This window comes from Mastomys coucha, unplaced genomic scaffold (assembly GCF_008632895.1).
Source record: "Mastomys coucha isolate ucsf_1 unplaced genomic scaffold, UCSF_Mcou_1 pScaffold20, whole genome shotgun sequence".
Classification (NCBI taxonomy): domain Eukaryota; kingdom Metazoa; phylum Chordata; class Mammalia; order Rodentia; family Muridae; genus Mastomys; species Mastomys coucha.
The window spans coordinates 28,864,463-28,883,812 of record NW_022196903.1 but is presented as its reverse complement, the minus strand read 5'-3'; the positions used below and the strand labels follow the sequence as shown (position 1 = coordinate 28,883,812).

At 40.8% G+C, this 19,350-nt stretch overlaps 1 protein-coding gene and 1 long non-coding RNA gene across 2 annotated transcripts in view; one reads left to right on the top strand and one right to left on the bottom strand.

Moving 5' to 3' along the window:
• LOC116098697 overlaps nucleotides 1-378 on the top strand; it is a 62,347-nt gene extending 61,969 nt beyond the window's left edge. Inside the window, exon 4 of the long non-coding RNA XR_004121912.1 lies at nucleotides 101-378. This is a non-coding gene — a long non-coding RNA (uncharacterized LOC116098697). The remainder of the gene's footprint in view (nucleotides 1-100) is intronic.
• The window catches only part of Exoc4 (exocyst complex component 4), a 750,249-nt gene that overhangs the window by 79,370 nt on the left and 651,529 nt on the right, over nucleotides 1-19,350 (bottom strand). The gene's annotated exons all lie outside the window — the stretch shown is intronic.

The window sequence follows — 19,350 nt, the reverse complement described above, 5'->3', positions numbered from 1 at the left end:
ATTAAAAAAAAAAAACAAAAACAAAAAAAAACCCTTTACAATGCTTTTAACATCACTTCTTCCTAACAGTTCATTGGTTTGTCTCATCATTCTGTTTCAGAAAGAAAACTGAAGTCTAGGAGTGTGAACATCTGAATGAAGAATTACTCCATATAGAAAGAGTTACACGGAAAGAACAAAGGGGACTCACATGAGACCTTCAGAAGAGTGAAACAAAAATAAGAGCCAAGTTATAAATGGATCGCTGTTCCCCTAGGCTACCATGGGATGAGGTCCACTTTGTGTCCACAGTACACACTGCACACAGCAGGGCTCTGTGGAGAGGTGGTTGTATTCAATACTCATAAAATACTGCTTGATGGTTACAAGTCTGAGCAAGCTTTAGGTCCTGGAGCAGTTAGCTTGAGGGTTCTATCTGCATACAGTGTAAACCAGTGTGGACACATGATGTTTATAGCATGTGATTGATGGTGCAAACCTCAGCCTCTTTCACCCTTGGGCGAAACATTAAGATTGATTTTTCCCCTTTATTCTATAAAGGGGAATAATAATCTTCCTGAAGGCTTGGCTGGAAAAAAAAAGAAAAAGAAAAAAAAGAAACTCAGAAAACCTCATCATCTACTAAAAAGGCATGCGGTATGGCCAATTTAGTTCCTTGCAGATATGAAAGAGAAACGGGACGGCAGCCATGGAACAGCTCTGGTCCTGCTGAATGCACAACTGCACAGTTGAGTTAAGTCCATGACTGTATAAAACCTCAAATCACAGAGCACCTTAAAACATTAGAAGAAAAAGAGACAGGTTTAAGTTTTAAGATATTTTTTGAGGCAAAAATATTAAATAGCAGAGAGAAAGATTTTTCTTTGTTTAAGCAGAGTTCCTTTTTGTGGAGATGGGGGATGAAAGAGTTTACTTCAGTTTACAACTCCCAAGTCATACTCCATCACTGAGGTAAGTCAGGACAGGAACCTGATGGCAGGAGCTGATGCAAGCCTATGGAAAAGATGCTGCTTAACAGCTTGTTTCTCATGATTGCTCAGGACTTATAGAACCAGGACCACCAGCCCAGGGCTGACACATATTAATTAAGAAAATGCCCCGTAACTTGCTATCTTATTATTACATAGACATTTCCTCTATATTGGCTTTTCCCCTTTTGTTGAAATCTTTCTCACATTAATATACCCTGATTATGATTTTCCTTCCCTCTATTTCTCCTGGTTCTTTCCCACCTCCCCTCCCACCCAGATCTACCTACTTTCTGTCTCTTATTAGAAAACAGAATTCTAAGTGATACTAAAATATAAGATAAAACAACAAAAACAAATATACTAGAATAGGACAAGACAAAGAAACACACATACAAACAAACAAACAAACAAATGGAAAAGAGCCCAGGAAAAGGTACATGAAACAAATATAGATGCAGAGACCAACTCATTCCCATACTCAGGAATCCTACAAAAACACACCACATTGGAAGCATAATACAGACACAAAAGTCTTGTTGGGTAAAGGGGGAGAGAGGGGGAGGGAGGGAGGAAGGGAGGATGGAGGAAGGAGAGGGAAGGAGACAGGAAGAGTGGGAGGAAGGGAGGAAAACAGAGATGGAGGGAGAATGTGTAAGTAAATACATCACAAATACATACACATATATATTTTTTCACAAGACCAAAAACCTAACCCTGACATGACATTATGAGAAGACAGGATTCTCCAATGCTGCTCTTGAGCTCATTTTCTGTTGGCCATCAACTGCTGGGCGTGCAGACTGCCCTTAAGTGTACTTTGTTTCCCCAGTGAGACTGTCTTGGAGAAAACTAAATTTTCATTAGCAACTGGTTATCAATTGGAGATGGCTTCTGGGTTAGGGTTGTGGGCCTTGTGTCCACTTCTCTTAGCTCTATGGCTTCATGTGGTACAGACCCATGCAGGCCCTGTGCATGGTGCCTCAGTCTCTGTGGAGTCATGTGTGTGTCAGTCAGTCCTGCTGTGTTTAGAAGGCCTTGTTTCTTGGTGTCCTCCATCCCTTCAGCTCATGTTCTTTCTGCCTCCTCTTCCACAGAGTTCCCTGTGGCCTAAAGAGAAAGATTTGATCAAGATAATCCATTTAGGGCTGGTGTTTCAAGGTCGGTCTCTCTCTCTGTTTCTCTGTTTCTCTGTTTTTGTTTCTCTGTTTCTCTCTCTCTGTCTCTGTCTCTGTCTCTGTCTCTGTCTCTGTCTCTCTCTGTCTCTGTCTCTCTCTCTCTCTCTCTCTCTCTCTGTCTCTCTCTCTCTCTGTCTGGCTTTGGTTCTCTGAATTTGTTTCTCTCTGCTGCAGGCAGGAGCTTCTCTGATTATGGCTGAACAAGGCACTGATCTATGAGCATAGTAGAACATCATTAGAAGTCATTTTATTGCTACTTTAAAAAAAATGTATATTTCTTTTTAAGGATAGGTTCCTGGGCCATCTAGTCTCAGGTTCTTGGTCAGCCAAGCAGTGGGTATGTGGTCCATCTTGTAAGTGGGGCCTTAAGCACATCACACATTGGTTGATCACTCCTAGAAGCTTTGTGCCATCATTACACTAGCATACTTGCAGGCAGGGCACCACTGTATACCAAATGATCAAACATATTTCTTAAAGCTTATCACCTACAAATATTCCTAAGAGCCTTAGGCATGATTAATTCACTGTGCAAATGAGAACATTAAGCTCATTTACAAGTGGCGAAACAGAAAACAACAGCATGTTTCCCTAATACACAGACCAGCTGGCAAACAGTACAAATGGGGACAGAATGAAGTAAGGGGCTTCATAGCCCATTGGGGATCCTCCTCATTGAATGCTTTACAGTTTGCCTTTTCCATGGGATTCCTTCCAGGAAGCTGTATCACTCATAAATTGGGCTTGAAATAGCAAAAAATCATTATTTTCATGATTGGCAGTAGGAAAAGTCTCATTTTTATCTTGGTGTCCTGGAACAATAATGTGGTTCCTGGAACAAGAAAGCATCAAGTACATTGAATGAGACAATGTCCTCAGAAAGACCTGAGTTCAAATTCTTACTATCTCATATTATATTTGATCATCTTCTCTATACCAGATTCTTCATCTGTAAGAAAAGGATAATCACCATCCTCACAGGATTCTGATGATTAAATAAGAAAATTCATAAAAGACTGGAGCTATTTAATTAATGTACAACACTTAGTCATGACCATTAGCATTCCTGTCACTAATATTACTATTTACCTAGCAAAGACATGTTGGACTGATAGGTACCCTCCAGGGTTACATATACAATGGGACATCTGGCCAGGTTGGCACTTTATGCTAAAACTGGAGATTGACTATGACTGCATGGAACAGCTAGCAGAATCCTATAAACTTGGTCCTCAGATGTCTTCCTACCATTCGAACAATGTGCAGATGCCTGGTTTACAGAGTTGTCCCTGCCATCAGACACAGAGATGTCACTGTGGCTAGCTATATAAGTGCCAGGGGCTCCTCTGCTGTATCAGAGGTCAGGAATGCAGAGAAAATTAACCTGCTGATACAGAACAGAGCTTGTAGCCCTTAATCTTGCTGTTTATCTCTCTTCAGTGAGGACTAGTGTGGCCACCTCTCCTTCCCTTCAACCTCCCATGTGTCAGATGTGCTAGCCATGCACATATGAAAGTTCATGCTGTATGAGCACACTTCTGTCTTCATACCTTAGTAACATGGATATTGTTTACCTATTCATTCCCAAATCATCCCTAGAGTAATTCACAGTCTCGGTACATGTTCCCACAATCAACTTTCTTAGGACCCCAAATCTTACCAGTCTGTGTTTATAACCTATCCTTCACGAAGAAGCAGTTGTTTATCAGCTGATTTATATAATTCCAAGACATTCTCAAGCGGCTGGAGGAGAGTTGGCTCAGTGGTTAAGTGATTATTCTCCAGGAGGACCCAGCTTTGATTTCCAGTATCTACATGGTTGCTCACAACCATCCTCAACTCCAATTCTAGGCAATATGATGCCCTCTGCTGGCCTCCACAGGCACCAGGCATACAAGGAGTGCAGAGATATACACACAGGCAGAACACTCAGACATATAAAATAAAACCAATAAATCTTTTTGTTTTTTGTTTTGTTTTGTCTTTGTTTTTCAAGACATGGTTTCTCTGTGTAGTCCTGGCTATCCTGGAACTCACTCTATAGACCAGGGTAGCCTTGAACTCAGAGATTTACCTGCTTCTGCTTCCCAAATACTGGGATTAAACGTGTGTACCACCACTGTTTGGCAAACATAAATAAATATTAAAAAAAATACTCTCTCAAAATCTAAGTAATTTTGTCAAACATTATATGAGTGGTTTTTCTTTTCCTTTGTTTCTTCTTCTTCCTTTTCCTCTTCCTCCCTCCCTCTCTCCCTTACCCCCTCTCTCCCCTCTTTCTTCAGACAGGTTGCCTCTATGTAGCCCTAGCTGTCTAGAACTCACTATCTTGGCCAGGCAGATCTTGAATCCACAAAGATGCTCTTGACTCTGCCTCCTGAGTCCTGGGATTAAAGGCATATACCATCACACTCTGCATATGTGAATGTTCTTATATTTAGTTATAAACAAACTTTTGGAGGGCAGCATTTTCTGGAGTGGCCCAGAAAGCATTGGTTAGATTCTGCACTCAAGCACTTATCTTGGACAAAATAGTTAAGGTTGTGAATGCGGGTGATTATTTCTTTTCAGTCATTATAAAGATTGAGCGAAATTTAAAAACACAGAAGCGGGCTGGAGAGATGGCTCGGTGGTTAAGAGCACTGACTGCTCTACCAGAGGTCCTGAGGTCAATTCCCAGCAACCACATGGTGGCTTACAACCATCTGTAATAAAATCCAATGCCCTCTTCTGGTGTGTCTGAAGAAAGCTACAGTGTGCTCACATATATTAAATAAATAATCTTAAAAAACAAAACAAAGTGATACAGAGATATCTTAAGACATTGGTACTGGATAAAATCATGACCTTTTGAAGTTAATTACAAAACTATAAGAACATATCTGGAATATAAGAATTCCAGATATGTTCAACTCAACAAAGACATGTAAGGAGAAGGGGACTACCAGTGGCAGAGCTGAATCATCTTTCCATCTATAAGGAGAGCAACGTCCCTGGAGCTGCCAAGTCATCAGTAGAGAAGGAATTCGCAGTAAGTACAGGGCTCATGGTTTGAGGGCAGGCAAGGAATGATGCGATGGCATCCTAGGAGGAGACAGATTACCTGCTTCTCATTTTATTTTGAAGAATAACAACCCTGAGGAAAGTAGTTCTTTACATAAAAGACAGAAAATCTGCCTTACTCAATAGGAGCCAGCAGGTCATGTGCATATTTACATTCTGAACCAGTAATTATTTCATAACCATAGTTACTTTTCTTCTGCCAGAATGACAATGAGGCAATGGGGCAAAGCATGGGCAGGACTCTGTGTGTACAGGTAAGGGGCAGCACACACGAGTTTGAATAGCTATTATTGACACCTGGGCAATTTTAACCTTGAAATGACAGAAGTTGTGTTATTTTTCAACCAAAGAGAGAGAAATTGGGTTGTAAATCATCTAATATGCACATAAAGGCAATGATAAGTCATATTATTTTAAGGTTTAGAAAGAGCTAAATGGAGCTAATGGGGAGAGGCTTTTTTCTATACTTGGTCACAGGAGTCTAGCTCTTTCTGTGTATGTGTGTGCACACACACACATGTGCATGCACTTGGAGGTCAAAAGTCGATGTCAAGTGTCTCTTTTGATCACTTTCCCCCTTAACTTTTGAGAGTCTCTCACTGAGCCTGACACTCACCATTTGGCTAGCCAGGTTGGCCAGAGAGCTCCAGAGATCTACTTGTCTCTAATGCACCTCTCTCCTAATCACACACATGTTCAGCTTTATTGGTTTTTATGTGGGTGCTGGGGAATCTAAAACCGGGTCCCCATGCTTGTGTGACAGGTGCTTTAAGGACTGAGCTATCTTTCCAGCTCCAAGTCCAGTTACTATTTTATTTGTTTGGTTGGAAGTATGCCTCCCACCATATTACCCGAGACTGAAAGTGAAGTGGGGGAATCTCCTTGCATATTTGTGAGCTGACAACCCGGCATCTTCCCCAGCTGCTTCCGTGGAAGCACAGGGCCATTTTCCAACTTCTTGCCAGTAGGGTTTGGGATTTGGGTTCTGCCACTGAAACTTCTCCCCAGAGACGTGTCAGACATAAAGGGAAGGAAAGCTTCGTTCTCCTCTTGCAGAGCTAATAAGAGATGCTTCGGCAGCTGGCAGAGAAGCCTGCCGCGGCTCTCACTGTAGACAGCTGTTTCCTCCATCTAGGTAGGCGGAACCCTGGGTTGCATTTCCTGATTTCCTGAAAGATGACATCTACTTTCCTGGCTTTTTGCTTCCTTCCAACTGTTTTCTAAGCTCTCTCAGCACTTTTTAAATCATCTAATTTTTTTTCTGGCTTGAAATAGCTAAACTGCTTTCTGTGTTCTTCACCATGCATTTCTGAATGAAGATAGCCTTCTACTTGTGAGATAGTTGTGAACAATGGGAATATTTAGTGCAGGAAAGAGTGGGATGAAGGGTCACTAAGAACTCCTGGCTTGGCAATGATAGTCAAGTACTTGCTGAGCACACACAAAGTCATGGGTTTGATGTGCAGTACCACATAAGGCAGGCATGGTGGCACATGCCTGTAATTCCAGCACTTGGGACACTGGAGTGGGAAGATCAAAAGTTAAGATTTTCTTTGGCTACACAGTAAGTTTAAGGCCAGCTTGGGATATATGAAAATAAAAAGTATTTCTAAGCCATGGACCTTGAGAAGGAAGACTCAGGTTTCTACTACGCTTTCTGTGTTGTTAGCCAAGATGAGGGGGAAAGATGATCATTTACATTAGGCACAAGTGTCCCAGGCTGATGGGGAGAGGCAGAACTTAAGTACTAGTCAGATATAAGGGCTCTGTCTTCTTTTCCTTCACTGTTTTAATTACATGATCTCCCTTTTGTACACTGTTTCACCTACATGATCCTTACCCTTTTGGTATCTATTTAACACTCACAAATTATGAGTTGTTCTTATTATCAATAATACTTTTTAGCATTTCTTTGGAAGAGAGATTCAGCCTTCCCTACAGAAAAGTATTTTACAGAGATACTTCTGCTTCCTAGTTTTATAGAAGATTGTGCCCAAAGTTTTTCTACTATTCCTAAATATACACCAGTTGAAGATGTAGCTTTGACAGACAGCTAAGCTGATACCATATGGGGACTATGAATACTGACATCAGCATGGACATGGGCAGGTGCAGCTTTAATATGCTGATTTCCTTGCTTCTGGATATGTGCCCAGAAATGAGGTGCTGCATCAAATAAATGAGTTATAGAGCTTTTAGATTTTTGAGGAAGCATCATACTAGCTGAACTGATGAAGATATATCTCTGTTTCTTCTCCTCTCCACCCACTCAGGCTTTATTCAGTCATAAGGCAAGTTGTCCTGTCCTCCTAGGCAAAACAAATGGAACTGAAGGATGTTAAGTGAAATAAGCCAGACATAGAAAGGCCATGTGTTTTCTCTCATACATGAAACTAAAAAGGTCAATGTGAACACCAAATAGTAGTTATTAGAGGGTGGGAAGAGGCTGAAGGGCTAGAGGGAGGCTGGATAATGGTATCAAGTGCTCATGTCACAGGGAAGTGACAATGGTTCACAATGGTCTATTTTGTATTTTAAGAAAAACTGGAAGAGGCCAGAGAGAAATGCCGAACAGAAATAAAGGAGGTGAAACATGATACCCTGACTGGATGTATGTGCTCGCATATGTCTATTAAAGTGTCACACGGTACCCTACAAATATGTATGAGTATAAATATGTATGCCAATCCCCAAAGATACAGACCGCAACTAAATATACTTCAGGGTTAGCCTCATGGAGTTGCTTGTAATGGATCTGAAAAGGTTTCCATACAACACTGAATGCATCTTCCAGTCAAATTTCTTGTTCTTGAGGACACAAAGGGTGCTGCAACTTCTGGTCCATGGCTTACAAACCAACCTTACACACAACTGGGATAAATACTTGGCATTAAGGATGAATCACTTACAGAGGCAGACAAGCTTAGTTGTGTTTATTCATCAGAAAATACACCTTTAAACAATGAATATTAGGTGTGGTTCCCTTCTAAGACACTTGGGACCAGAAGTGTCTTTTCATTTCAGATTTCAGTTCTTTATTTCAGATTTTTAAGGATTCTTGAACATTTGTTTAGATTTTACTGACTGGACAGCCTTCTGAAAAATTTGAAATGCTCCAAAGTCTGGAACTGGCTGCCTATGAGACTGTCTATCATTTTCAAATTTTAGAAGTGTTAGATTAGTGATGCTCAACCTGAATTCACATTCTCAGAGCTTCCTCTGCTGGGTGATTAAGTAGAAATTAATTTTCAGAAAAAAAAAAAAAAACAGACAAGTAGTTATCCGTAATGGACATATGAGCTGAGCTGAAAAACATAGGCCTGGATTTAGTTCCTGTTCCTTCACTGTAAGTCCCTCGTAAGTTCCATGTGGGTCTTCAAGTGTTGTGGGCAGCTGTGACACTACTCTTTTTGAAGCATGCTGGCTCTGGTTACCATCACAGCTCTTCTGTACTTAGCAATCATACTGGGTACAGGGATCATGGTCTAGATGCACTCAAGGGAGCTCACAGTTTTCAGAATCTTTTTTTCATTGTGCTGAGAACAAGAATATCTGCTATAACCTAGTACTGTGATATCTTTTACAAAACCTACAATTTTCAGCACCACCAAATTTCCTTAACACTCTTAAGTCCATTTGAGGTCACTTTTAAAGAAGCTGGGTGAAACTGAATACATCCCTCAGGAGTGTTTCTCACCACAACCTGTCCTGGTCTTTGACAAATACTCCCTTTTCTACAGAAGACAGGATAAAAGAAAAGTTATTTTCTGTCGATTAGTACCACATGCTGGTGGCCTCTCCATCTCCTGCTCCATGTCTGAAGGCGGCCACACACTGCAGCTTCTTGTCCTCAGCAGACAAGATGGCTGTTGGTTACTCTGAGCCTGTGTCTCCCTGGCACTGCACCTATGGTTGTTCAGTGTTGTGCATGCACTCATCTATGGGAATAATTCCTTTCCTCTCAGGTTTTAATCAAAATTTTCTATTTGTTCCCATGAGAGTTTTTTTTTTTCTAGGTGATACCTACATGGTGTATTATTTAACATATGGACTGTGAGGAATAAGAAATAGGACCGAATTCTGCTAGTAGCTCTCAATATTTCAATGGCTGTATGCCCCATCTAAATGATCTCACTCCTCAGTGACACACTTCCTCTGTATTTAAAAACAATGATAAATGCAGAATCTGTGTAATGATTTCTTATGGAGATAACACATACTGGATATGTCTATGTGCACAGATGGCTATATTAGAACACTTTCTGTTGCTGGAAATATTAAAAATGTATGGCCATCCCATGCTATACTCAGTGACTCTCTGCCCCCGTGGTCTTGTGGCCTCTAGGCCAGTCCCAGCTCCAGTTCACCTGTCTCAGAGCCGATTCTACCCTCTCAGCCCTCTACCCCCAGTGGCTAGTTGTCACAAATCCCGTTAACCCAGGATATCAAAACTCTAGAAGCTTATAATTAATTTGTCAGATTTATATATCAATAAATTCTCAATTCACAAGATGCCTACATAATAATTTCAGAGCCAATTGATAAAGATACAAGCTGCCCACCTAGATTAGACAAGTTATCCCAATTAATCTATCTTTTTAGGATATTCATAGCTACCTGTGGCTGTTTTTTTATACATAATTTTTTTGTTTGTTTTGAGAGGGTTTCTCTGTATAGCCCTGGCTGTCCTGGACTCACTCTGGAACTCACTCGATAGAACAGACTGGCCTTGAACTCAGAAATCCGCCTGCTTCTGCCTCCCAAGTGCTGGGATTTAAGGCATACACCATCACTGCCCAGCTTACCTGTGGCTATTTAAAGCCACACAGAATCTGGATTGTCTTCCTCTTCCTCTATCTTCCTTCTCCCTCCTCCTCCTCCTCCTCCTTCTCCTCCTCTTTTTCCTCCTCCTCTTCTTCATCTTCTTCCTCTTTCTCCTCCTCCTCTCCCTGTCTCTGTCTCTGAAACTCTTAGCTCCGCCTCCCCTTTCCCCATCCAATCACAGGCTTCTTCTTGTATTAATATTTAAATTAATTGGGGGGGGAATTCTGCTACAACTTTCTATCATAATGTATTTGGTATTGCCATTTGATCATTTCTAACTTGAATGTCTGAAATCTGAATTGCTAGATAGTTCTACACTTTTCCTAATGTAACTCCAGTAATAACTCTGGGTGCCCTGAAAGTACTGTAAAACATTAACTTCAAACTATGTGTGTATGGTATACAGAAAAGAATAAAATCTCTGTATAGATTTGGGCTCCATTCTTTGTATATGCAAATACTGTGATAGCTGAAAAAAAATCTGAAGAAAGCCCAAAATCCAAAATGATTCTGCTTTCAAGATTGTGTCTTCTAAAAATTACTCAGCATCTTCCTTTTCTCTATTCCCTCCTCTCCCTTCTTTTCCTCTTTTTTTTATATGCTTGGGAATGAACCAGGGCCTCAAGCATGCTAGGCAAGCACCCCATCACTAAACTATTTATCTGTTGTTCTGCCATTACTCACTACTTTATGCTTCAGATTTGATGTAGACTCACTCACCTCTCATCATGAATCAGAATTTCTCCACATGAGCTGAAGGGATTCATTCTATAGATCTCTTCTACCAACACCAAAATCTCTGGCATTCATTCATTATTCGTTGTATAAACTGGTGTTCAGTTTTGTGCTGGGCCCATCCTTCCATACAGTTCATATCATTTCTACATTATGATTCTTGAAACAATGTAAGTCCTCTGCAAATAGTTACTATGCCTTATTTTTAAGGAAATATGGCAATGAAACTGTCTATACATGTTTAGTACAGTTGTGTTTTTTAAATTTTTACAATTAAAAATTCTTTGTGAATTTCGCATCGTGTACCACAATCTCACTCATCTCCCTGTCCCTCTGTGATTTTTCTTGAATGTTTTTGATCTGGGATGGGTTGATATGCAAGGAAATGAAAGGCTAATTGTTTTGTCTTAGCACAAAGCAGAGACAATTTTCACTATTTTCTCTATGAATGCATCAGTTCTAGCTCTTTGTTTAAATGATTCATCTGCAGTTTATTCTGTAGTAGACCTACTAGTGAAGTCCTTCTGAATCACCACTGGATTACATTTCCCTTATGTCGTAAGTCTTTCAGGAGCCTGACAGTGACCTTTGCTCTCCTCTTTAGCTTCACTGTTTGGAAGTACCCTATGTGAATACACGGAATACTCTGAACACATTTTCTTCATAGCCTTCTCTTAATTTTACTTGATTTCTGCTTTATAACGTAATTTTCTATTACCTCTTAATATGGCTAATTGTTATTTATATGCAAAGACGTACATTGGAGGGCATCTTTTTCAGAAAGGCTTGCCTGATGTGTACATTTCCCTAAAGAGCCATACTTCATATATCTCCATCAACATGGTGAGCTCACTCCATACTTTGCAAACATTATAATATGACTGCATTCCTGTTGTCTTCCCATGACTTACTAGCCATATGAGCTTGTAAGCACTGGGTCTTGTTTGCCCCTGTGTCTACATCCTGGCACCTGGGTAGTATTGCTGTTATAATTCACTAACACATACATTTCTACAAAAAGAATTCTCTTCCCTAATGGTTCCATAAGATAGTGCCTTACCACTTCTACTGGGTGAGTTCCAGGGAACACACAATTTATGAGTCCTTGTCTGTCAACCCTTGTGATTGTCAAGCTGACTGTCTACATGTCCACCTCTTTGCTCAGCTGTGATGCCTACTGGAGAGGTAGACACAGAAACAGCTGGCACAGCTGGAAGAGCATAACAGAGAAGTCAGGTGAACAGCAAAAGGAGGAAAGTCAAATTCCTCCCTCCAAGTAACACCAGTTTTAGCACTTCCCTCATTATCTGTGACTCACATAACTTACACCATAGAGTTACAAAACCCTAACTATACAGGGAACATCTTCAAGGTTTTGCATTTTTAGTGTTTACCTAAGAAGAGGTGCTTATTTAAATGTAAAAGTGTAGGCAGCATCTCTCTAAGATACAGACTACCACATTATATTTCCAAATGTACTTATCTCTGGGAAACAACGATATCACCTCAAAAATAGAAATCAGAAGCACAGTTGATAGACCAAATGTCTACAATGAGGGGTACACAGAGTGGGAGAAGGAGGAACGTCAAGTCAGGCAAGCTCTCATTTCCAGCACTATGGCTGTCAGATCACAGGCACCTTTCCTGCTTTCAGGTTTATCATCTGTAATATGGAATTAAAAGAGCTTGTTTTAAATTAGCTCAGCAGCTCTAGGAATCAGCCTGTGTATGACTACTATAAGGTGCAAATGTGCAGGGCTAGGGAGGTTTGGCTAGGATGCACCAAGAAGTCAAGGAGAAAGAGGAGAAAATTAGAAATGGGCCTGTTACTTCATAGCTTCCTTGGCAACCCTGTGTTGTTGGTTTTGAGGAAGGAAACAGGAATGCCCAGTGAAGCTCAGAAAGTGATGCAAACTCATTTGAGATGAGATGTGATAAGCAGGCCTGCCCACAGTCCCATCAGCCTGGTAAACAGCAAGCATAGAGCTAGTACAGACTGCCACCAGTGATAAAGGGCCAGCTAAACACTCGATTAGTTTTTCATTTTGTGAATTAATGTCCTTCATGGAGTGTGTACACTAACTGGTAATGAATTGTCTTCTTCCAGATGCCTGGGGCACTCTTCACTGACTCTGCTAGGAGGCATAAATTTTACTTGGAAATTAGCACTTTTAAGGAAGTAATCACTCCTTAAAAAGAGGGTCATTTTCAGTTTGTCTCTGCAAACATCTTGCTTTAATAAAATCTACTGTTTTCTTGTAAATTATCTATCTAGTTTATTTTATGAAAAGAAAAGAAAAAAAAGAAGCAAAATAATCCTTCATAGGAATCTATCCATCCATCCATCCATCCATCCATCCATCCATCCATCCATCCATCCATCCACCCACCCAAAGGGCCTAGGTAAAATGGAAATAGGAAAATCCACCCTTTCTAGATGGTGGTGGTGCACGCCTTTAATTCCAGCACTTAGGAGGCAGGGGAAGGTGGATCTCTTGAGTTCCAGGCCCAGATTGAGTTCAGGACAGCCAAGGCTATACAGAGAAACATTGACGAACAACCATCATCACCACCACCACCACCACCACCAAACCAAACAAAACACCTCTCCAAAGAAAATCCATCCTTAACCCCTAAAAGCCCCCTAATGAGTCAGCTGGGTGTGGTATTAAATGCCTGCAATCCTCATACTCTGAGAAGAGGAGGAGAATCCCATAAACCCAGCTCCATCTACAAGAGGGTTCTAGGGCAGCCAAGGCTACACAGCTAGATCCTGTCTACCAAAACCAAAACATCCAAACTAAGCCAATTGAATACCTCGGAAGGCCTATTTGTTAACAATAAAGGAAAGGCAGTCTCTTCCTGACTGAACTTACATATTACCTGGCATGGGGAGGGGGTGTCTCCATCTGCTGAGGTCCTTCATGCCTTCTCTACTCTGAGAATTAGATGGATAAGCCCAAATCTATGACATGACAGTGTTTCAGTTTCTGGGGCCTAGCACTCTTCCTGTATCTTAGAAAGAACTGTGCAGCTATGTTCCGAAGCTCTTTTCAAACTTTAGCCAGCTTCAGTTGGGCCCTTTATCTGGAAGTCATGCCTTATGATGAAGAAATCACCTGTCAAGGTCTGCAGGGAACATGGTTAGGAAACCAGACTCTTCTGATGGTGGCAGTTGTTTACTAAACCACTGATGATCTTAAACCATAGAAGCACAGACTGAAGGAGCTAAACTTAAAACCCAGGAAGAAAAATGTGGTAGGTCCTTCAACTTTATCTGGCTTTTAAAAAAATATAGATAGTTGTACGTTTGCCATAAAGACAGGGAGGCAGTTGGCCTCAGTTCTGACTGGTTCCTTTGCTGACTTTTCTAAGAGGGCTTGGGGTTGATTTTCTTCCCCAAAGATTTATGTACTGTCTATTTTCTTAAGTTCTTTCTCATATATTACTTCTTATTAGCCTTGCAGATTTTAATTAAAAAGATTTCACAGGGGCACACATACATAATAAAAACATTCTCATAAAATATATGACAAGTTCCTGTTTCTATATTTAACATTCTTAATATTCATTCCTTCAATGTGAACTACTCCTTTTATTCTTCTCTCTAGAATAGTCAGTATTTCCTAAACTAACTTCTAAAAATAAAGCAAAAAAAAAAAAAATCTCTGCAGTGATCTAACTCACACATATGTAGACAGCAGCTCAGCTAGACTGTAAACCCTGAAGTGGACAAGACTCTTGCTTCAGTGCTCCCATGAGTCCTCCACTATAGCCTCTCCATGAATCACCCATGCTGTGCACAGTTCTGGGCACAGAGCCGGCAGAATAACAGAGCCAAGAATAAAGGAAGGGGCAATGTATTTCGTGTTTAGTGCCAATTTCATCTTCATCTATCCTTCCACAGGAGCACTCGGGTCTGTTCCTTCCCCCGACACTATGATGTCATGCATTTAAGTTGAAGATCATTCTTCCCACACTGCGTCCATCCCACGAGTGCTGGTCCTCACATCTACCATGCTGTCACTTTGCCTTCACTGCTATCAGAAACATCCCTGGTGATGACATTTCTTTTGTCCTTGAACTCACTCCAGTTTATAGAGAAGTTCAGTTCCTAAGGGTTCAAAATTCTGCTGTTCCCTTGTGACACAGATATATGGTTTTTACTTTAATACATTACAACAGTTCTTAAGTGAAGCTGATGGTTTTGCTGTAGTTTATTTAGCCTTTCTTAGACATTCAGAATGTACTCTGGAATATACTAATAGTACTCATTCATTTTTCTTAATTCCTGAAGAGTTTCAAGTTTTGAACACTTTAAGTGTAGTTGCTCTCCCCTAACCCCTCACAAAAGGAAGAGCTCCACAATGACTTCCCTGTAAAACCTGCCCTTGGGGAGTAAGAAGAGTCACAGATGCAGTAAGGGGTTGGCCAAGGCTGTCTTGTCCACTGGAAGAGCCTTGAAAGGCAGCCATGGGCCGCTGTGCTGTGCACACTCTGTGGGATCAGCCCCCTGCTGTGGCAGTGCCTGCCACCCCTGGATGCAAAAGCATCCCTGTAGGCACAGCGTGTGAAAACATATTGAAATCCTCTTCATATCACAATACATCTGTTCTAAGAGGCTGAATGGGAGATGCCAGGGGAACATTAACTCAGAATTTCCTAACTTGAGTGCAATTAGAATCTCAGCCACAGTACAGAATTAATGTAGCCCTTTGAATTTTAAATACATATTATAATTAAATGACACCCATCTGTAGAATATGAGAGTGCATTTTTATTGAGGATTTCAAATGACATAATCTGTTCCTATGAAGCATAGATGGTTTGTTTCATGTTTCCAGAAGCCTCAAGAGCATTATATAGATGTGGTGTAAGCTTGTGTGGTAACACTCACTTTGCTCAGATGTAAATGTTTGACTTGCTGGTTACAAACTGTTTGTGTGAAATCAAGGGTGGCAGAAAATAAGAGCATGGTTTTTTAAATGTTCAGGTTGGGTCTCCACAGATACCACTGGAGGGCTAGAGCTAAGGGGAACAGAGGGTCCCAGCAGCACCTGTCTGCTATGACTAGTGCCAGAGAGGGACTGCAGTCCTTTCTGAATGAATGTAACCCAATCTAAAGTGAAGTTTGCTACTGAGCCCAACAATCATGGGCTGCTGCAAGGTTTGTTTTGACAAGAAGGAAAGTTTTAGGTTCCTGTAACATTTCTCAGGAAACAGAGCTGCACTACCAAGGAGAGGGTAAATACATGGCTTTGCATTTAGAGTGGCCATTTATTGGTTCCTTGCTGTGATATTTCCACAGTTTGAAGAACACATGGCCCGAGATACACAGGGAGCCTCTGGTTCTACTCCTGGCTGCGGCATCACATAGCAGGGTGTCTTCAGGAGATACAGTGAGATGAGAGGAAGAGTGCAGGACACTGGGTTTACCTGCTGCTTAGATCCTGCCTGCACCACTCTTGGCCTCCATTTCCTCCATGAAAAATGAGGGCACCCATCCCATATTGTGCAGGCTGCTGTAAAGGCTGAGACAACATGACACAGCCTGTCTAGTACTTGCTGCTGTCCAGGAAATGCCAGTCACCATAGCAGTCAAAACCCTAGGCTGAGAGCAGGCTGCCCTGGGTCCCAGGCCTGGCTCTAGCACCTACTAGCTCATCTCTTAGCTCATCTCTGTTTACCTTTGAACTGTATTTTTGTTTCCTGGACAAATGGAGGTGAGAATACTTACTGCTGTACTTCTGCCTGCTACTATGACAAGCTTTTATGTTCTTAGTGTCTTATCTCCATCCGGCACAGAGATCTCTGTGTAGGGAGATAGAGCTGGTAGACTATAGCTATCCATGTTAATGACATGGCAGGCCTCTTTTTTATTGTTAAAATGACCTTTTTCAGGGGTGGTGATATTTTTCAGTGGGCAAGTGCCCTCTGAATCCATAATGACCTAGGTCAAGCTCCAGAACCCACATGGTAGAAGGACCTCCACATATGTGCCATGATACATGTATACATGTGCACATGCAGACACAAAGGTAAATAAATAAATGTAAAAATAGTTTCAAAAATTAGTGCACAAAGTAATGGGCTCAGATGGCACTTTCATACATGTTTTTGTTTTTGTAGGTTCCTCCACATTCCTACTTTCCATCCCTCTGCCACTCCGGCTGGTCCCCATCCTCCACCTGCTGAAGCTTCCGCATGTCCCATGCATTCTGTCCCATCTTTCCCTCCTCCCTTAAAGCCTCTTTCCCTGTTCTTGTGGCAGGCCTCTTTTGCTGGAGAACTACTAACATTAGGGTCTTTGGCTGCTCTGCCCTCTTTGGGGGATGTTAGATTCTCTTAGTCTCTTTCCTGAGTTTATATAGTCTGATGATAGGTCTCAGGGAACAAAAGGGAACAGTCATCAGTATAAATTTGCCTAATTTAGCTATGACTTATTACATTTTAGCCAATGAGTTTTCTGCTTTATCAGTTTTAGAGTCTAATTTTTTTTTTTTTCTGAGACAGAGTTTCTCTGTATAGCCCTGGCTGTCCTGGAACTCATTCTGTAGACTAGGCTGGCCTTGAACTCAGAAATCCACCTGCCTCTGCCTTCCAAGTGCTAGGATTAAAGGCGTGCACCACCACTGCCCGGCTTAGAGTCTAAATCTTGAGGGTGTGTGTGTAGAGGCACATGTGGGCATGTTGTAGGAAAGAGAATTTATTTAGATTGGCTTACACAATATGCACTGCTTAGTGCAACTATGACCATCTAAATTCTGAAGATGCAGAGAACATGGCAGCAGTCCTAATGTGGTGCTGGAGGGCTGAGGGCTGGGAGCTCCTGAAGAGCCATTAGCAATTAGGTCCATGTTGGAAGGCTCAGGAAGCTGGGTTCTGCTGCCAGTAAAGGGTGTCAACTTCTTCAGCAACAGGGTAGACGAAGGTAGTCAAATAGATTGCATCAAATGATGAAGTTAAATGATTGAAGTATGGTGGGGAGTTAAAGGTACTCACACTGTTTAATCCTAGGAGAAACTCTTCACAGAGATAAATGGGTAATTAGAAAACATGACTAGTAAAAGGTAGATACTTAGCTAGGATTAACTAAGAATCAATTACACATTGTGAGCCACTTGCTAAAATATACATACTATTATACATTACTGTTATAATCGTTACTGTTAGTCTTAGTATGCGAATAGAACAAAGTAAAGGTAGATTTTTGGAAAACCAGGAAAAGGTTCATTTGGGAAATTTCTATAAACAGAAGCAAGAGAGTGAACAGCAGGCTCTCCCTGGCAGCATTTGTTAACTGAGTTCAATTTAAGGAGATATTTGCTACTTCTATCTTTCTTTTACGTCATGAGCTGTTTGCTGCAAATGGCTACATGCATACTGACTTTGTTAACATCAAGATCAACATCAATGCTAGTAAGTCACATGCAACATATCAAGGTTGGCCCTGACTGCTGCCTGATACCATTGGTTTGCAATCTAAGTGGATGTGAAGTGCTGGTGAGAAAAAGAAAGAGTAGCCAGAACAATCTGGCAACAGTGGCCTTTTTGGCAAAGCTCACATGCCTACTTCTATTCAGAAAGCAAAAACCTGAGTGGCTTGCAATATGTAATTGGTTCTCAGTTAATCCTAGCTGAGTATCTACCTTTCACAAGTCATGTTTCCAAGGCTCTCCAACTACATGGAGTGGATGTGTTTCTCAACCCTTTAGGTGTTTTGAGCACTTCTGATGAAGCCAGCCGGTAAGACTTCTGCTGTTCCATGATGAATGGGAAGCCTTAGTACAGGGTTAGCATATACAGGGAATCATGGGATAATCCATCATCCACATAGAGGACACAAAAAGCACCTCATTAACATTTAGGAATCTTGACTTCCTAATCTAAAATCCAGAATTTCTTGAACTCTTGGGACCCATATAAGAAAAATGGTAATTTAGTTAGTTATGTTTTTCTACCAGGAATTAATTAAAGAGTAAAGAATATAGTTATTTAAAATTAAGGACTTGAAAGTTATTGTAGATGTTTAAGTTAATACATATTTATTTGAAAATGTCTAATATGAATAGTGTTATTGGCCTGTTAGTATTCAGCCCATCTCCTCAATCTGTTCAGGGTCACTCAGATGTTTAACGGTACATGAAATTATCCTGCCTTTTAAAGTAAAATTATTTAAAAGAGAGCTAACTGGGAAAAAAACCCTATGAACAATCCTTTCAATAAGATATGCTGCAAGTTAACATCTAGTGAAGGATGCATGAAAACCTTTGGCTTTAGGGAAATAGTGGAATGTTGAAGACACTTAATGGTCAAGTATATGAAGACCATTGAGCATACCACCGAGAAACACTAAAGAGAGGAATAATTTTAATCATACTTTTTTTTCAGTCTCTATAGTCTTTACACTAGGAGAAAAAAAAAAAACAAGTGTACTTGTATTATCAGTTCAAAAGTGGAATTTTTCTTTTAAATAAGGAAATGGGCAGAAAACATTCTCTGTGGGTCAGACTGATTAACTATAAGTAAGAAACATAGCTTCCCCCATTATATATATTCCCCAGTATATATATATATATATA